Source organism: Acomys minous (assembly GCF_964271855.1).
Source record: "Acomys minous genome assembly, chromosome: 3".
Lineage (NCBI taxonomy): Eukaryota > Metazoa > Chordata > Mammalia > Rodentia > Muridae > Acomys > Acomys minous.
In genome coordinates this window covers 49335789-49351570 of record NC_140485.1, presented here as the reverse complement: position 1 = coordinate 49351570, position 15782 = coordinate 49335789, and the positions used below count along the sequence as shown (strand labels likewise).

The window sequence follows — 15782 nt, the reverse complement described above, 5'->3', positions numbered from 1 at the left end:
AAAGGAGAATAAAAAGTGAAATATCAATGGAAAATAAGTGATCTTTACTCTTTTCTCATTAAAATTTCATAATTTTGGTATTTGCTGAATATAATCACAAAAGAACCAAAGCATAAGTCTGTATAAAAAAGAAATTCCTGTGGTGATTTTAAATGTATCTCCTTAAATCAACAAAAAAAAGTACTGTATTTTTTGTAGGAGTTGAAGTTTGTGGCATAAAAAGTTGTTATTTAAATGAAAACTTGAATTTCCACAAAAAAAAAAAATCTAAAAATGTCCATTAACAGTTCATTCTGGAAGATTGTAAATTGAAGATTATCGTAAAGTATCAAGCATACAATCACTGAACATTCACCCAGGTTTTTACTTTGTGCAGAAACCAAAACTGTGAGCATACTTCTTGGTCCTCACCTGTTACAAGAATATTTCCTCGATTTTTCACTGGTCATATAAAACTGTTTCTGTTATTGACGGACTGAAAAATTACAAGAAGTCAGTAAAGAGATGCACTCATAAACCAGTTTCTTGATTTGGTAAACCATACTCCCTTATATTCATCAGGCATATTTATCTTCAGTGTTGATTTACTCGTGTGATAAATATTTTCATTTTCTGTGTCAATACAATAGACACAAAATACAAATGTGAAACACATTCATGGCATTTTTCTTCTTAAAAATGTTTTACGTATTAGGAGTTCTGGGACCTCAGTCAGTAAAGTATCTGTTTGCCGTGTAACCATTAGCACGGTCCCCAAGAGCCCCTATAAAACCATGGGAGCTATGGTGCATACTTGTAATGTTGGGGCTATGGAAACAGAGACAAGAGGATGTCTGGGCTTCTTAGCTGCAGATGAAAATTCCAAGTTCAGTGAGAAAATCTGAAAAGAGCAGAACACCCACGGTCCACACTGCTCGCCGCCATCTTGGATCCTCCCTTCCCAAATCATTCTCTAACCTATGATTGCATTCACACATACACTTAGGCGCACCTGGCCGCTACAGGCCCACACAGCCCTGTCCCAACACACACGGAACTATTGCGGATGTCTGCCGCTTCGTGTGCACCTCTGACCTTTCCACGTGTATTCTCATGCACGCGTGCACGCATGTAAACATATGCATACAAATACGCAAATGGCTATAAATGTTTTTGTACAATAAAAAACAGGTCACTAAAAAAATATTCTGCTATGCTAACATTATGTGAGTCATATGCTACCAACTCGGCTGCTAGCCTGGATTCACAGATGTGCTACTGAGTCTTCAATGTGAAAAAAAAAATGAAATATGAAGCCTGTGCGCTTGGAAGACAAAGCCATTGTTTCCTAAATCTGCACTGTGGGGCTAATGCTGGAAAACAGTGACACTCTAAAGGAGTTCTTTAGAATCAAGTGCTGATTTAACTGGATAAAATGCAGCTGTCTTCTCAAATTACACAACTGGATTCACACCATATACTAATTCCTGGTGGAGTTTTAAAGATACCTTTATGGGTGATTTTCTTCCCAGTGCAAAGATTCCTAAATTAGATGGTTAAAAAAATACCAGTCTCTAGTATGTACTCACAAAGATTATCTCCCTTAGAAACTGTAGAGAAAGGAAATTCTGTTTTGTTAGGTGCAAGGTCACCATTTAAAAGGATTCCTAAAATATAATTGAATGTAGGTAAATTTCAAACTAACTGATAAATTATAATACATTTTTAAAGTTATGGTACTCAGTATAGTTTAAATGATGAAAACTCCTCCCATGAGCAGTACCTTTTCACTAATGACTTTACTGCACATACTTTTATGTAAATTGTAGCTTTTTATGGAAAATATTATTTATTACTACTTCAACACCCAGGACTCTGCGTATCTACATATTTAATAATGATTGTATGTGAGAGTGAGTAGACTGAATTCAGGCAGTTTCATGATAATTTAAAAATGCTTATTGTTTCTCTACTGGCTGCAAAATGAACAAACTTGAGCCATCCCCTGTGTATTCACAGGTAGAGGTCTTTTGAATATTTTCTGTCTTTGAAGTTACTCCTGAGCTAACCCTCTTACAGGAAGCTAACAGTCCCTTCTCGTCTCTCCAGCTCTTTCCATTTATTTTTTTTTTTCAATATCCTGGCCACATAACATAGTTACTTACATAATTACTTATGTCATGTGTTTACATGTTTGCATATATGTGTGTTAGTTGCGAATGCATATAAGTGTGCATTTACATGTCTACCCATACATACTTCGGGAATGTCTCCATTAGCCAGTGTCTGACTTATTTTTCGCAGTGTCTTTCATTGAACTTAGAGCTCACTAACTTGAGTTTAGTGTCCACTCAGGAAGCTCCAGAAATGCCCCTATTGCTGCTTTGCCAATTCTGGGATTACAGATAAGCCTGGCTTTTTATGGAGATGACAGGAAGTAGGATTCAGGTCCTGGTAATTTTGCAGCATGCACTTTACTAAGCCATTCCTACTTTCTAGAATCATCATTAAATTAATAGAACTACTACCTGTTGATTATTTTCTTTCATTCAACTATTTGGGCAACTCACTCATCAAATCAATCAAAATTTATTAAGAGACAATGAGTCATACTAAGTGGTAAGTGATCTGGATCTCAATAATTATTAAAGTGGACTAGTGACTAGATGCTCTTCAAACTGACTATTCCCTGTCTTGTGGTCTCTCGTCTCTGTATATAGAACAGATTTCTTTGCTTTATCATTCCCTTCTGCAGACTTTCACATTTGCCTTTCCCTTTCCCAAATAGTAGTAAGGAGAAGTTTAATGGAAACAAACAAAAACAAGGGCAGCAAGAGTCCATCTAAGAGCCCTAGTCAGGTCTGTAAAGTAGGAAAGGGACAGGGAGATGAAGGAACCAATTCCACATTGTCAGAAAGCAGGCTGCAGAGGAATTAGTGATGCCTACCATAATATCAGGCACATAACAGGGATTAGTAAACCTCCCATTTGTTAGGACACACCAAATGACCCTAACATGGGAATTTATCATGCCTGTACAGTCCTGTGATCTTGGAAGAAGCCTGGTATTTGTTAAGGTTAGAGGATGTGGTTGATTGGCAATTACTCTGGTTCTCCTCTCCTTTCAGTTATGTATTATCACAGTGTCTATACATTCTATGTGGGATGACAAGCTCATTATTGTACGAAGTGATTTCTTTGTGCAATGGAAAGTTAGCAGATTTCATTCTCACACGGGACCGTGAAAATATCAGAATTACTGCTTACTCTATCCATAACTAACCTTCTGACTAACAAGAGAACAAAACACAAAACAAACAAACAAACAAAAATAGCTAAGTGGGATCGTGGAATATGTATTATGTCGCAATCGATTTGAAATTATATATTTTCAGATAAAATCATGCTTGATTTTTCTTTGTTTTCATATTTCATTGATTGTAAAAAAATCATTTATTTCATTTTCTAACACTTTACTAAAGTGTTGATGAAAATGTTAGGTAAAATAAAATTGATGAGGGTGAAAATGTAACTCAGTTGTACCCATCATTTCAAAAATAACCATTTTTAGTGTTTTGTGCCTTGAGGCATATCACTGGGCGTGTGGAAAGACAGAAAAAAAAAAAAAAACAAGTTCAAGGTCGTCCTCCACTACAAATTGTGTTTGGTGTCACTTGTCTTGAAAACATATTGAGGCATATAGATATTCACATTCCCTAATACTGTAGTCTTGGATATCCACACAACAATCGGAAAAACATGATAAATATAATAAAATGCTCTTGTAGAGTCACGGGCTAGTGCGTAATAGAAAGGCATGAACAAGTCATTTCTATCCACAGCCAGGACTTGTTAGCAGTCTCACTATCTGAAGGGAAGTAACTCTGCATAGCTACCTCCCAACTCAGCATCCCCAAAATGGTCTTGTCATGATACTTATTTTATAATGTTATGGAGATTGAGAGTAGAGTATGGGTTGAAATGTGTGACCTACCTAGAACGAATCTTGATATTTTCAGCTGCCATTACATACTAGCCGTTACAACAAATATTAAAATCCAAAAGAAAGCAAGTAGGAAATCTATATGAGGTAAATGCTGTGTGTTGGAATAGCAAACACGGAAGGAATATACTGGAAATAAATAACTATCTATAAATATACTTGGGCTTTAGGATCCTCTTCTGTATTACCATGTCTAGGAATATATGGTTGTTGAGATGCCTTCTAGTTCTGAAGCAGTGTCTGTTATATTGCCTAGGAGCACGTACGCCCACAAAAAATATAGCATTTAACAATAAAGTGAATTTTAAGTTAATTTAATGAGTTTATCTTACATAAATGAGTTAAGTGTATGAATCACAGAGGCAAATTTTATATGATTATTCTTGGCTTATAATAGAATTTAAACTAAAAAAGAGAACTCTCAGGATTTACACCATAAAATACTCAGATCTAAAAAAAATATACTGTGCATTGACAGAATAGCCTACAGTCCCTTAAATCCAATTAGCCACACAATACACACATTCTTATTTTCTTTATTTTTAAGCAAAGTGACTGAACTCATGCTATTTACTGTTTTGTATTTCTGATTACAAGATGCTGTCCCCTGCTGTTTGTTAAAGATTATACCAGTTAGAGTCACCAACCCAGAGACAAATAAGACAGTTTTATTTTATCCATATATGTAAGCGTCAGAAGAAGAAAGTGTGGAATTCTGTGTATTCATAGAAGAGAACCATTGTGGTAGCATCACACCCCCTCTTGCCAAGTCATCTCTCTCCTGTAGCCTTTATTTCTAGACAGGATTTTGATAAAAATCTCTGGTGAATAGGAAGCATGAGGCTGTGATGACGTGTTTGCCAGGCAATTATTCCTTCTAAAGAGGGGCTCATGGAGAATCTTAAATATATGCATCTAGGAAGTGTAATCGACCACCCTGCTGCATAACTGTCTACACTTGTACCTTTACAACTAAATTTTCATGTGTGCTTTTAGGACAGCTGCCTTGTTAACCCCCTATTTCAGTCCACTTTAACTAAGGCCAACCAGCAGCTAACATAGCAGTGTATGACATGCCATTTCTGTACACAGCTACAAACTCACAACTGTGAATCCATAGAGACAATAAAAACCTATGTGTTCACGACTGCCTGCTATACGACAAGCTGCTCTCCATGCTACCAAAACCTAGGAGTTTATGAAAACTAGAAGGACCTGAAATTGACTGGATCTGGGTTCAAAATTTGGCATAATTTACCAAGTATATCACTTGACATTTGGTATATTAAAAAGGCTGCAAAATATCATACATATATGTGTGTGATCAATAATTAAATTAATAATTGATTTTTTAATGAAAATACAAATATCAAATAATCAATTCAACGTCTGAAAGAGCAAACAAGAAATTGTGCTACTGTAGTTACGTAATGAAAAGCTAAGCAGAACAGGGTCATCTTTCCATTTTCTGTTTTCCTACCCAGGATTGTTCCATCCTTTTGTTTTATGTGAGAGAATAATTCACTTTGAAGGATGTTAAATGTGTCTAGTATGCAGCAGCTAGTATACCCTGCTTTGAATAGACAAACTGTTGGTCTTCCCCAGGATTTCAATTTCCCTACAAAGAACATATTGATTCCAAAAACCTTTCAGTTTACTTCTAAACATGGGCATCAATCCTTCTGAATCCACCCAGGGCATATAGGTGAAGCATTTTTTCCAATGTTTTGCCAATGAGTAGATGGTGCTTGACCAACACAAATTCAAGTCATACTCAGTCACATACTGGTGTTTGTGAACCAGGCCATGCAACATCCATTCAAGTATAAAAGCATTACCTCCTCCACAAATTCACATTGTGTATGAGTTACAACTACATCAAACCTCTCCAAAAAAATACTGAGACAAGGGTATTTTTCCCTTGCAGGTGATGACATCTGAAATCCATATTACAGCTTCTCCTTCATCTCCAGAGAAATGTATAGATACAAATTTTGAAGCGCAAAGAACAAAAACTATGGTGTATTGCATATAGTATATAATATATTAGTATTAATTTTACAAGGGAGGGTAAAAGAACGTGCGGCATGTTCTTGGATTGTTCTTTGACGTCCCTGTAGCAGCACAGGCGTCCTCTTCTGCCTTTCTTATTGCCCTGCTACCGTTCTGTTTACCATTTTCACACTCTTTTTAACATTATTTTGAACCCAAGAACGTATTTGGAGTGACAGAAAAGAAACCGTAAAACACCCGAAGATCTTTGCCGGGAGAAGGTGAAACAGAAATCTTTATTTACCTTCATCTTCTACAGGCATGATCTCTGTGTTACCATCTTAATTCGTAAATTCACCTAGCCTCAGATCTCAAATTGTATGCTTGAGAGACATAAAATGAGTGATTATGGCTCACGGAAAGAGCTTTGTGGTCATTATACAGCAGAGAACAAGAGAAAATAAATATCTGTTCATATCATTGTTCTGTGGTCCAGGTCCCTGCTTCCTAGGAAAGGCGGTGTAGGGAAATGTGCTAAGCGCTCCTCTAACACTGGTTGATGGAAAAGCCCACATCCAGGAGCGAAGGATGCTGGAATTGAGTTGTCAAGTTGTCCTGAATGTCTTGTACAAACTGAACAGGCCAATTTACTGCTACACTGCATAGACTGAAGGCTCCTATCTCGCCTTTACACTTGTTTCCTCCTGGACAGATTACCCTGCTCCCCCCATGTTTCCCCTCCTTAGCTACCCCGGATTCCTCCTGATAAACCTAGGAGCAAAGCCTTAATCCCCACCTTTGGACCAGCCTGCTGGACTTCCCAGGGAGGCTCTTAACCATTCAGTCTGAAAGCAAAAGCTTTGTGTTTGTTAATAATTTTGAATCCAGTGGTAATTGAACTTCAGTGTCTTCTCCTTTGTACCTCAAAATTGTCGGCGTTCGGGATAAAAAACTGACAAATTAAAATAATAATAAATAAAAATGACTGCTTCCACACACCCTGAATTTCTTTTCTGGTTTCTAGCTCCGACGCTTGAGGGGCTACTTTAAAACACGTTTTTCCTACGCTCCCCTCCAGGTGGCAGCAGTGCCCCACCTCAGAGTCTCCAATCCCCTCTTCCCTGACTTTAAGTGTTAATGCAATTGACCAATCACTGCTAAGATGATGGGAGGTAATTGGGTAATTGTATTTTACTGATCTCTAGCGGAGAAAGGGAAAGGGAAAGGGGCAAAAAAGAGGACCAGAGGAGGGAACGGGACTGCAGCCCTGCAACGCTTTAAGGATCCAGGACCCTAAGTAACAGGACCTGGTGTTGGTGAGAAGTCTAGACTGGCCTACGCTGCCAAACGCTCAGAGTGTGCATTCATTTATCTGGGAAGAGAGGAGAGGAGAGGGAGAAGACAGAGTTCATACTGAAGTGGATGGAAGGGGATTGGGATTTCCGCGGCACAAGGAATCGGGAACCAGGACTACCGCACTGAGACCAGCGCGGAGCAACTGCGCATCGGAGGACACGTCCCCTCGGGGACGATCAGCGGGCGTCGGGAAGGGCTGCGCACAGAGGAACCAACTTGTGGCTCCAGACCATCCTCAATGCAGCTGGAAATGAGATCAAAGCTGCAGTTTCGCTCCAGAAGGACAAGAGGAGCCAGTGATTAGAGAGATCTTTTTTAACCCTCTTCGTTCCCGTTTCGATATATATATATATATTCTTTTTAATTTATCTAATACCGCATCTGTCCTGTCACTTCGCTTTCCCTGTTTGAAATAAAAGCTTAATCTGAACTTCCAGTACCCGGGTGACTCGAGATCTGCAGCCCGCTGATGGAGAAGAGGACACCCATGCTGGCCTGGGCTGCTAGCGAGAGACCGCATCATGCCTCTCTCTGATGATCCCTGCCCTGATCCCGGAGTTCAGCTATACCTGGAGGACGTAGACCCAGTGCTAGGGTTGGGGGAGGGGACCCAGCGAAAGACATCCTGAGCCTTTTTTTTTTTTTTTTTTTTTTTAAAGTAGCTGACCGGGGGTGGAACGGGTTTGTTCTTGACAGCTGACGGAGCCTTGAAATTTTCCTCCTCTACCTCCGCCCCCTCCCCCGCCCCTGTCCCCCGCACTCCATTTAACGTGAGATTATGAAATCGCAGAGGCGGTGGAGGGAAGGCGACGGGATCTAACAGGGAGTTTGGAGGGGCGAGAGGGAAGGTGGCTGCTGGCTGGGTGGCTGAAATCAAAAATCCAATTGCGCACTGGGTTGTGATGAGAAATCTAATCAGATCTTTGACGAAGGGGCCGGCCGGAAGGGTAGCCGGTGGGGGCAGTTGATCCCTAAATTCTCCGAAGGGAAAGCTGGGGAATGGAACCGAGAATGTAAAGAAAAGACTTTTTTGTTCTTTTTTTTTTCTTTCTTTTCTTTTTTTTTCTTTTTCTTTTTCTTTTTTTCTCCCCCCCCCCCGCACCCCCCACGAGGAGGTGGCTGTTGGGTGCCTTGCTAAAATGAAGGATGCAGGACGGAGCTTTCTCTTGGAGCAGAACGCAGAGGATAAACTGATGGTGCCAGAGAGAAGAAAGAACGAACCTTTTTCCTGTGAGACCTGGATCGTAACATAAATGTGTATACGGCCACACGGGGAGCATTGGGGGGAAAATGAAATAAGCTGATGTCAGACCTGCGGGGTTTGGTGTGATCTGACATAAATAAATAATCATAAAATAGCTGTCCCCCTCCCCCAAGGATGTTTGGAAATGGAGAACTGAGGATCCACGAAGAAAAAGTGTGTTCATTTTTCTCTATAAAGAGGAAAGTACGCCAAGGAGATATTTTTGGAATGAAAAGTTTGGGGTTTTTTTTAGGAAAGTAAAGACCTGATAAATATATATATTTTTTTCTTTTTAAAATTTCCACAAGAGGAGAGGAAATTAATAATACATCTGCAAAGAAATTTCACTGAAGAAAAGTTGACCGTGGAAGAACGAAACATTGATTGTGAAAGAAATCAGCAAAGGACTCTTGGATCGGTGCCCGTGTTGACTAAAATTGAAGGATAATTGCAGTTGGAATTTTTTTTTCTTCACCAACCTCCTTTTTGTTTTCTTTCTCTTTTTCCTTTTGGTGTCAGGACCATGCATTCTTTCTTGTTCTTAACCACCTGGATTTCCCTCGGGATGTAGCTCTGCTGAAATACAGTGAGTTATCCTAATTTTCTTATTTATTGGTGAAAAAAATGGTCATTAATTTAGTGTTCTGGTTCTCTTACCTCGCCTCCCCCCTCCCTTTCTGTGGTTTTCAAGGACCAGGCTATTTGAGAGAGAGAGAGAGAGAGAGAGAGAGAGAGAGAGAGAGAGAGAGAGAGAGAGAGAGAGAGAGAGAGAGAGAAGGGGGGGTGGACAGGGTGGCCCACGCAGTTGTTCCATCAAGCTGTGCGAACTGATGAGCTGGACCGATATTATGATGCAGGTTGTCTGCATTCTAGGCAAATGCCTTTGCAAATATTCAGTATGGAGAGAGAAAAAAATCTCTCCATGAAAGCCGCTGCAGTGTGGGGTGCTGATGCAAGTGACTGACACTCTAGAATGCATTTAAGTTACAAGGAAACCCCAGAGTTAGAAGCACAGATGTTGGCTATTGGAAATCGAAGGGACCCAATTTAAATTTCATTATCCAACCTGACACAGCAGATCAACAGACCATATTAACACAAAACTATGACACTCAAGCAGGTGAAGGATGGCTTCAGGCTAGTGGGTAAGAGAGAATGGCACAGCAGAAGTCTTAGGGTGCCTGCTGTACTTCCCAGTCTCATGCACTCTCTTATCCAAATGTGGCCTTTGCATCCCTGGGGTCCTCAGTGGTGGAGTTAAGAGTGAAACAAGAATGATCCATTCATCTGATACCTTGTAACTTCAGACTCCCTTAGACAACAGAGAAGCTGGACACAGCTTGTAGAGAATGTAGGTGTTTGGCATGGGTTTTACCAAGAACCCTCCAAACACCACTAAGACAGCTCTTGAAAAAAAAAAAGCAGAAATATAGTATCCTTTGGTAACTTAGGAAGGGCAAAGGAAAGCTTGGTATGTTGAGCACCAAAGCTTATCATGGTCCCACTTTGCTTGGAAGGGAAGAATGTAATGAAAACAAAAAAAGCAAAAAGTAAATAGTGAATAAATAAAAGAGAATGCTGCAAGTGATTTGAGAGACTGGGGCCTTCAGGATCACCTCCTCTCTCCCCACCTCTGCCAGTATCTTGGAGCTTGTCACCTGTGCAGAATGATCTCAGGCCCCACCACTGACCCTTTTCTATCTTCATCTCTGGACCCATCTATTATAGTCACAGAAGCATGTTAATTTAGCACCAGATCAGGAGTTACAGGCCCAACAGAAGAGGAAACTGAGGCCCAGAGAAACCATAATGGTGTGGTTAATGACTGAACAGTTTGAGACAGGTGACTCACACAAGCCTCAGAGAAACAGACAAGTTCTGAATCCAAACTAGGAAGGAATATGGCACATATAGGATGATGCCATTTTTATTCAGAGGTGAGAGGAAGGAACAATGACCTAGAGCAGGCAAAGTAAAGTTTTGCCAGTGTAGACATCAAGAGTCATAGGTGCCTTTATCCCTTTCCTTCCCCTTCCCCATCCTCCCCTTCTGTCCCCTTCTCTCCTCTCCTCTTACTCTTACTTTTTCTCTTTCTCTTCCTGTCTCATGGTTCACAAAACTCTGGCTTTAAAATATTAAAATCCCAGAAGATCTACAAGTCTGAGATATCACAAAGGGGACTGAAGGCAGCTCTCCTGGGTACCCTGTTAGTGCTGGGCACATTTACTGCTGTGAGTGGTAGACACTAGAGAGTAATTAAGGAACTGTGGAGTTAGATTTATGTTAGAGAGGTGATAACAGAAACCAGAATCAGCCTGCTAACAGTATCTGAGTCTGTTCTTTTGCTCCTATCATCTGTTCTTATCCTAAAAGGTAGCCTTCAGCCAAGCACTTCCCTAATATATTCTTCTAGGCACATGCTTTGTGTTGGGACACACAGATAGTGTATGAATTTGCCAACCTATGAAAATGTGTGTAAATTTTTTCTTTCAGATAACGATTCTCTCTCTCTCTCTCTCTCTCTCTCTCTCTCTCTCTCTCTCTCTCTCTCTCTCGTGTGTGTGTGTGTGTGTGTGTGTGTGTGTGTGTGTGTGTGTGTGTGTGTGTATGTGTGTGTTTGCTTGCTATGCTTCACATGATAATTGTTAATTGGCCACTCTTGGCCATGTTGCAACTTGGTACAAGTGATACAGAAGTAAGAAGAGAATAAAATATGTCTTGATGCTTTCCTTACTTTGTAGTTCAACTTCAGGCTTTGCCTAGAAAGCCTGTCCTGCAAGACAAGATTTGGTTCTAATCATCTTGGTGTTACATTAAAATTTTTTCAATATGGAACACTATCCCCATTAGACCAAAGATTGCATTTTTCTCTTCAAAGTTGTCACCGATTTTCTATTCCCCTCCTTCCTTTATGCAAACAGGTAAATGTTCCCAAGAGGAAGACAGAAAGGTAAGAAAAAGAAGTTATCTGTCTGAAATCTGTGCTGGAATGTAGCTCCCTCTTTCTGCACTGATCAGGCATCTGAAGCTCTTCCTTGTGAAGTGATTCACTTTGCCAGCATTTAACTAAGGTGCCCAGGTTGAACCTGGGAATCAGCTCCTTTGGCTTGGGAAACAGTTGGCTCTGCAATTTATACAAGTTGTTCGTTAGCTAGGAAAGAAATCCTGGTAATGGTGGAGCTGGATGCCTACCTAATAACTACTTCATCTGAAGTTGGCCACTTAGTGTATTTGTGGGTAGGTTGGTATACACAGCGGTCTACTGAGGACCATAGACACAGAGAGCTACAGCTTTGTACTGTTTTTAAAGTTATTTCAAATTTCTTTCTCCTCTAATCTAATAGCTGCATCCTTTAGGCAACAATTCTCTCTCTCTCTCTCTCTCTCTCTCTCTCTCTCTCTCTCTCTCTCTCTCTCTCTCTCTCTCTCTCTCTCTCCTTTTGGTTGTGGGTTAGGAATAACCTATAATTTTTAGGTAAATTAGATGTTGTTTTATAATTTAGAAGAGATGTGCTGCAAAGCCTTAGCACAATGGGTTCTCTATCAGGCTGTCTGTCATGATCATTCTTGAGTTAATTATTGTGTATACATTTCCTGAAGATGAATTAAGTCTGACAAGTATGTTAAGGGTCTGGTTACACTCAAACATAGTGACTGTGGGTATATACCTATATTCTTTGTAAGGTTTCCATTCCAAGGTCTTATCAGAACAGACTGTTTAAAGTATATCATTTTATATACGAAATACTGTTTAGAAAAAAACAGAGCAATAAATATTTAAATGATAATTTAGGTACAGTGAAAGAACAGAGTAACTGCACCTATCTTGTGTTCTTTTAATCTTAAAGTTGTGTAAGTCAGCTTTGGACTTTAAGTGTCCTTTGATTACATATGCTGTCATCTTGGTCTGGAATGCATAAATAAAGAAAAAAGTGTTTGTTAATATTCATTTAAATGTGATAGTAGATCATTCCATTACAGCTATTAAGAGAACAAGTTCGACTATCTGAATTCATAGCCTTCCTATTCATAATAAGTCTAACTCTTAACTGCACAATGAAATATCTATTAAAGAAGAGGGCTCAATCTGTATTTGAGAGAAGATGAAGTAGCAGATGTATTTAAGTCTCAATATTATCATGTGAAACAGAAGACAAATTTGCCAGTGGTCTACACAGTGGGTCTTTACCATGATTTTTAATTTCTTTGTCTGCCATAGTAGTTCTGTTCTCTGACCTCAGTGAGCTACCTAAAACCTTTCTTCCGTTTAACAATACCAAGAAAGAATCGTACTCTTTAGTTACCATGACTAATGACATCTACATCATATATGCATACTGTGTATAAGACTCTTGTCTGCTTGATGTTTAACATACTGGGTTTTGATTACTGAGACTGAAAAAAAGTTGAAATCTGAAAGGTTTTGGAAAGGCCTCCTAAAGTTCATGGTTTTCACTTCCATTAACATAAATGAAAATCCAAACCAGAAATGCTCACAATTTACTGTATTTTACTTTTTTGTTTGTTTTATAATAAAATCAGCATGAGCTTGGATGCTTATGCTCAAAGTAAACTCAAATAGTTAGCTTCACTGGGCCTCATGAAGTATACATACCATTTAACCTATTTCAACTTTATGCTTATCTGTACATTAAAGGTAAGATAACCACATGAAACTGGCTACCATAAAAATATGTGAATCAGGTTTCTTTATGTCATGTATTGTAAGCACTCAATATTTCCACATTTAAGTTGATCATCTCTGGTCTATATTCAGGTAATGTGTGGTTTCCACTAAGAAGAAAACAGGTCTTTGTTGAAGGGAAGATGGTCATTACAATTCACTTTTGTAGCACAGATGGGATTAAGTTTGAAGTATCGATGTGTTGATTATGTCATCTTGACAACTATATAGTCACTTAGGATTCTGAGTCCTCAGTTGACGAATTGCGTGATGAGATTGGTCTGTGGAAATTTTGGTGGGGCATTTCCTCGATTGTTGGCTGATATAGAAGAGCACAGCCTACTGTGGAAGGTATCATCCTTGAACACATAGTCAAGGGTTGTCTAACAAAGTAGGCTAAGCCATAGTTACAGAGCCAATAAGCAGCATTCATCATTTCCTTCCTGTTGGACCCTGCCTTGATTTCTGTCTTGACTTCCCTATTTTGTGGACTATAACCTGTAAACTAAAATAAACTCATACCTCCCCAGTTTGCTATTGGTTATGCTATTTACTGCAGCAAAAGAATTATGCACTCCTCATACAACTTCAAGACGCACTTGGAGGTATCTTAGTGAAACTATCAGCCAACAAAAGTTGTGAATATAATTTGTGAATTATAAATAATATACAGAGTCCATGAATATTTAGCTGCATTGTCCAGAGTTTTATATCATAGATACCAAAAACTGATTGGTAGGTAATATCTTAGAAGACACTCTAAGGCAGAAATCAAGAAGCTACCATGTCTTCATTTTATTCAAAATTATTTCACTCAATAATAATTGACCTGATAGACAAATGCAGTCTGCCAACTGCAACAATGTGCTAGTGACTCTCTCTCTCTGAGGGAATACACTGTGTTTTTCACTGCCATGTTCAGGCAAAGCCAGTCTTTTGATGACTAAATGGGCTTCATTTAATTACATCCTGTAATGAATTGAAGTGCATGCACATACTTGTGTATATGCATACCCTGGTGGATGGACACACACACACACACACACACACACACACACACACACACACACACGATGTTCTCAGTAATCTATAGAAAATTAATAAAGAATCCTCATGAATGTTCTGACTGGATGCACAGAGAGAGGCAGAGGAGAAGCTTTATTGGAAATCCTGAAATCTGAAAGCTGTGTGAACTAGTACATTGCCTAATTTATTATGTTGCCCTGAATGGATTGTGATATTTGACATGCCTCATATTAGCTCCCTCGGCCTTATAGTCTCTTCTGTTCAATGAAGTTTAAAAATAATGTTACTTCAAGCATCTGGTCCCTGATATTGCATTGATACCTGATTACCTGGGAATTTAGGAGTCCTAGTAATTAAGAGCATATAATGTCTGATTGCAGGAAACCAGTGACTGAGAAATTAATGGGAGGAGCACAGCATATTACCCTGATAGATAATCTATGGGTAAAAGGTAAAAGAGAGAACTAAAGGATCTTCAAGGGAGTTATTATGACTTTAGAACAGAAAAATACTGCATTCTAACTCTGTTTCAGCACCTGCTAACTATTTGGCCCTCGGTGGTCAGTTAGACCTCAGTTTTGCACTGCAAAACTGAGCATCTTTCCCCTTATCTTTATAGTTATTTCCAGAAAGCTAAGATATACAGTACCTGGTACTTGGGCAGCACTCACAGAGAGAGAGGACTGTAATAGCTCCATGTCTTTCCTGTGAAAATCCAGTTATTTTCCAGTGGTAACAGAAACATTTAACATGATTGAATGTGTTGTCTTATATCTGCTGAGATTGAAAAGGTGGAAAAAAATTTTGCCAACTCTCCTATCAAATTTCATCATATTGTTTTTTTTTATATTTTTTTACAATGGCAGTAAAATCATGAAGTTTACAAGTAATTTTAAAGAGCACTTGTGTGATATAGATATATTTTTACTTCAACTTTGGTGCAAGCTTAAGGCAGATTCCTAAAGTTATCTAAATAGGCACATTTTTTTGGAAGCTTTAGATGTCACTTAACAATGGCAAACTTAGTCATCTATCACTTGGGAGCTGTGTAATAAATACTAGACAATGAATTACAAACTTAACACTTTTAACTTCAACTCTCACTTAAGGAACAGAAACAAAAAGAAAGTAATTATGAAACAGACGGCACTTACAATCACCTAAACTAAAGATCAGTATCAATAAGTTCAAGTTTGTTGTCTTGGCAACAAACTTGTCAGTTCACTATCATACAACCTGATACTCTGAATATTTTAATTGAGATTAGAATTTATTGTTTCCCTCCATCTGTTACTGGGAGTCAGAGTTCTCCATCTACTTTGATCACATTTCTGCCATATTTTTTTCATTCCTTAATCATATCCAAGTGTGTCTTCAAGTGTGTCTTTAAGAAAGTGACCAAGCCAGGCACGGTAGCACATGCCTATAACCCGAGCACTCAGGGAGGCAGAGGTAGGCGGATATCCATAACTTTGAGTCCAGCCTGGTATGCAAAATGA

General features: G+C 39.1%; 1 protein-coding gene across 12 annotated transcripts in view; it reads left to right on the top strand.

Annotated features, from left to right (window-relative positions):
* Positions 1-15782, top strand: part of LRRC4C (leucine rich repeat containing 4C) — a 1246033-nt gene that overhangs the window by 1073578 nt on the left and 156673 nt on the right. For 4 of the 12 annotated variants that reach the window (XM_084776621.1, XM_084776631.1, XM_084776624.1 and 1 more), the window contains exons 1-2: positions 7173-9159; positions 11495-11523. The exons of 6 other annotated variants lie outside the window; for them this stretch is intronic. The gene's annotated coding sequence lies outside the window, so the exon portion shown is untranslated. Of the gene's footprint in view, positions 1-7172; positions 9160-11494; positions 11524-15782 lie in introns of those variants that run through there. 2 more of the 12 variants (XM_084776626.1, XM_084776620.1) reach the window with 1 other exon arrangement.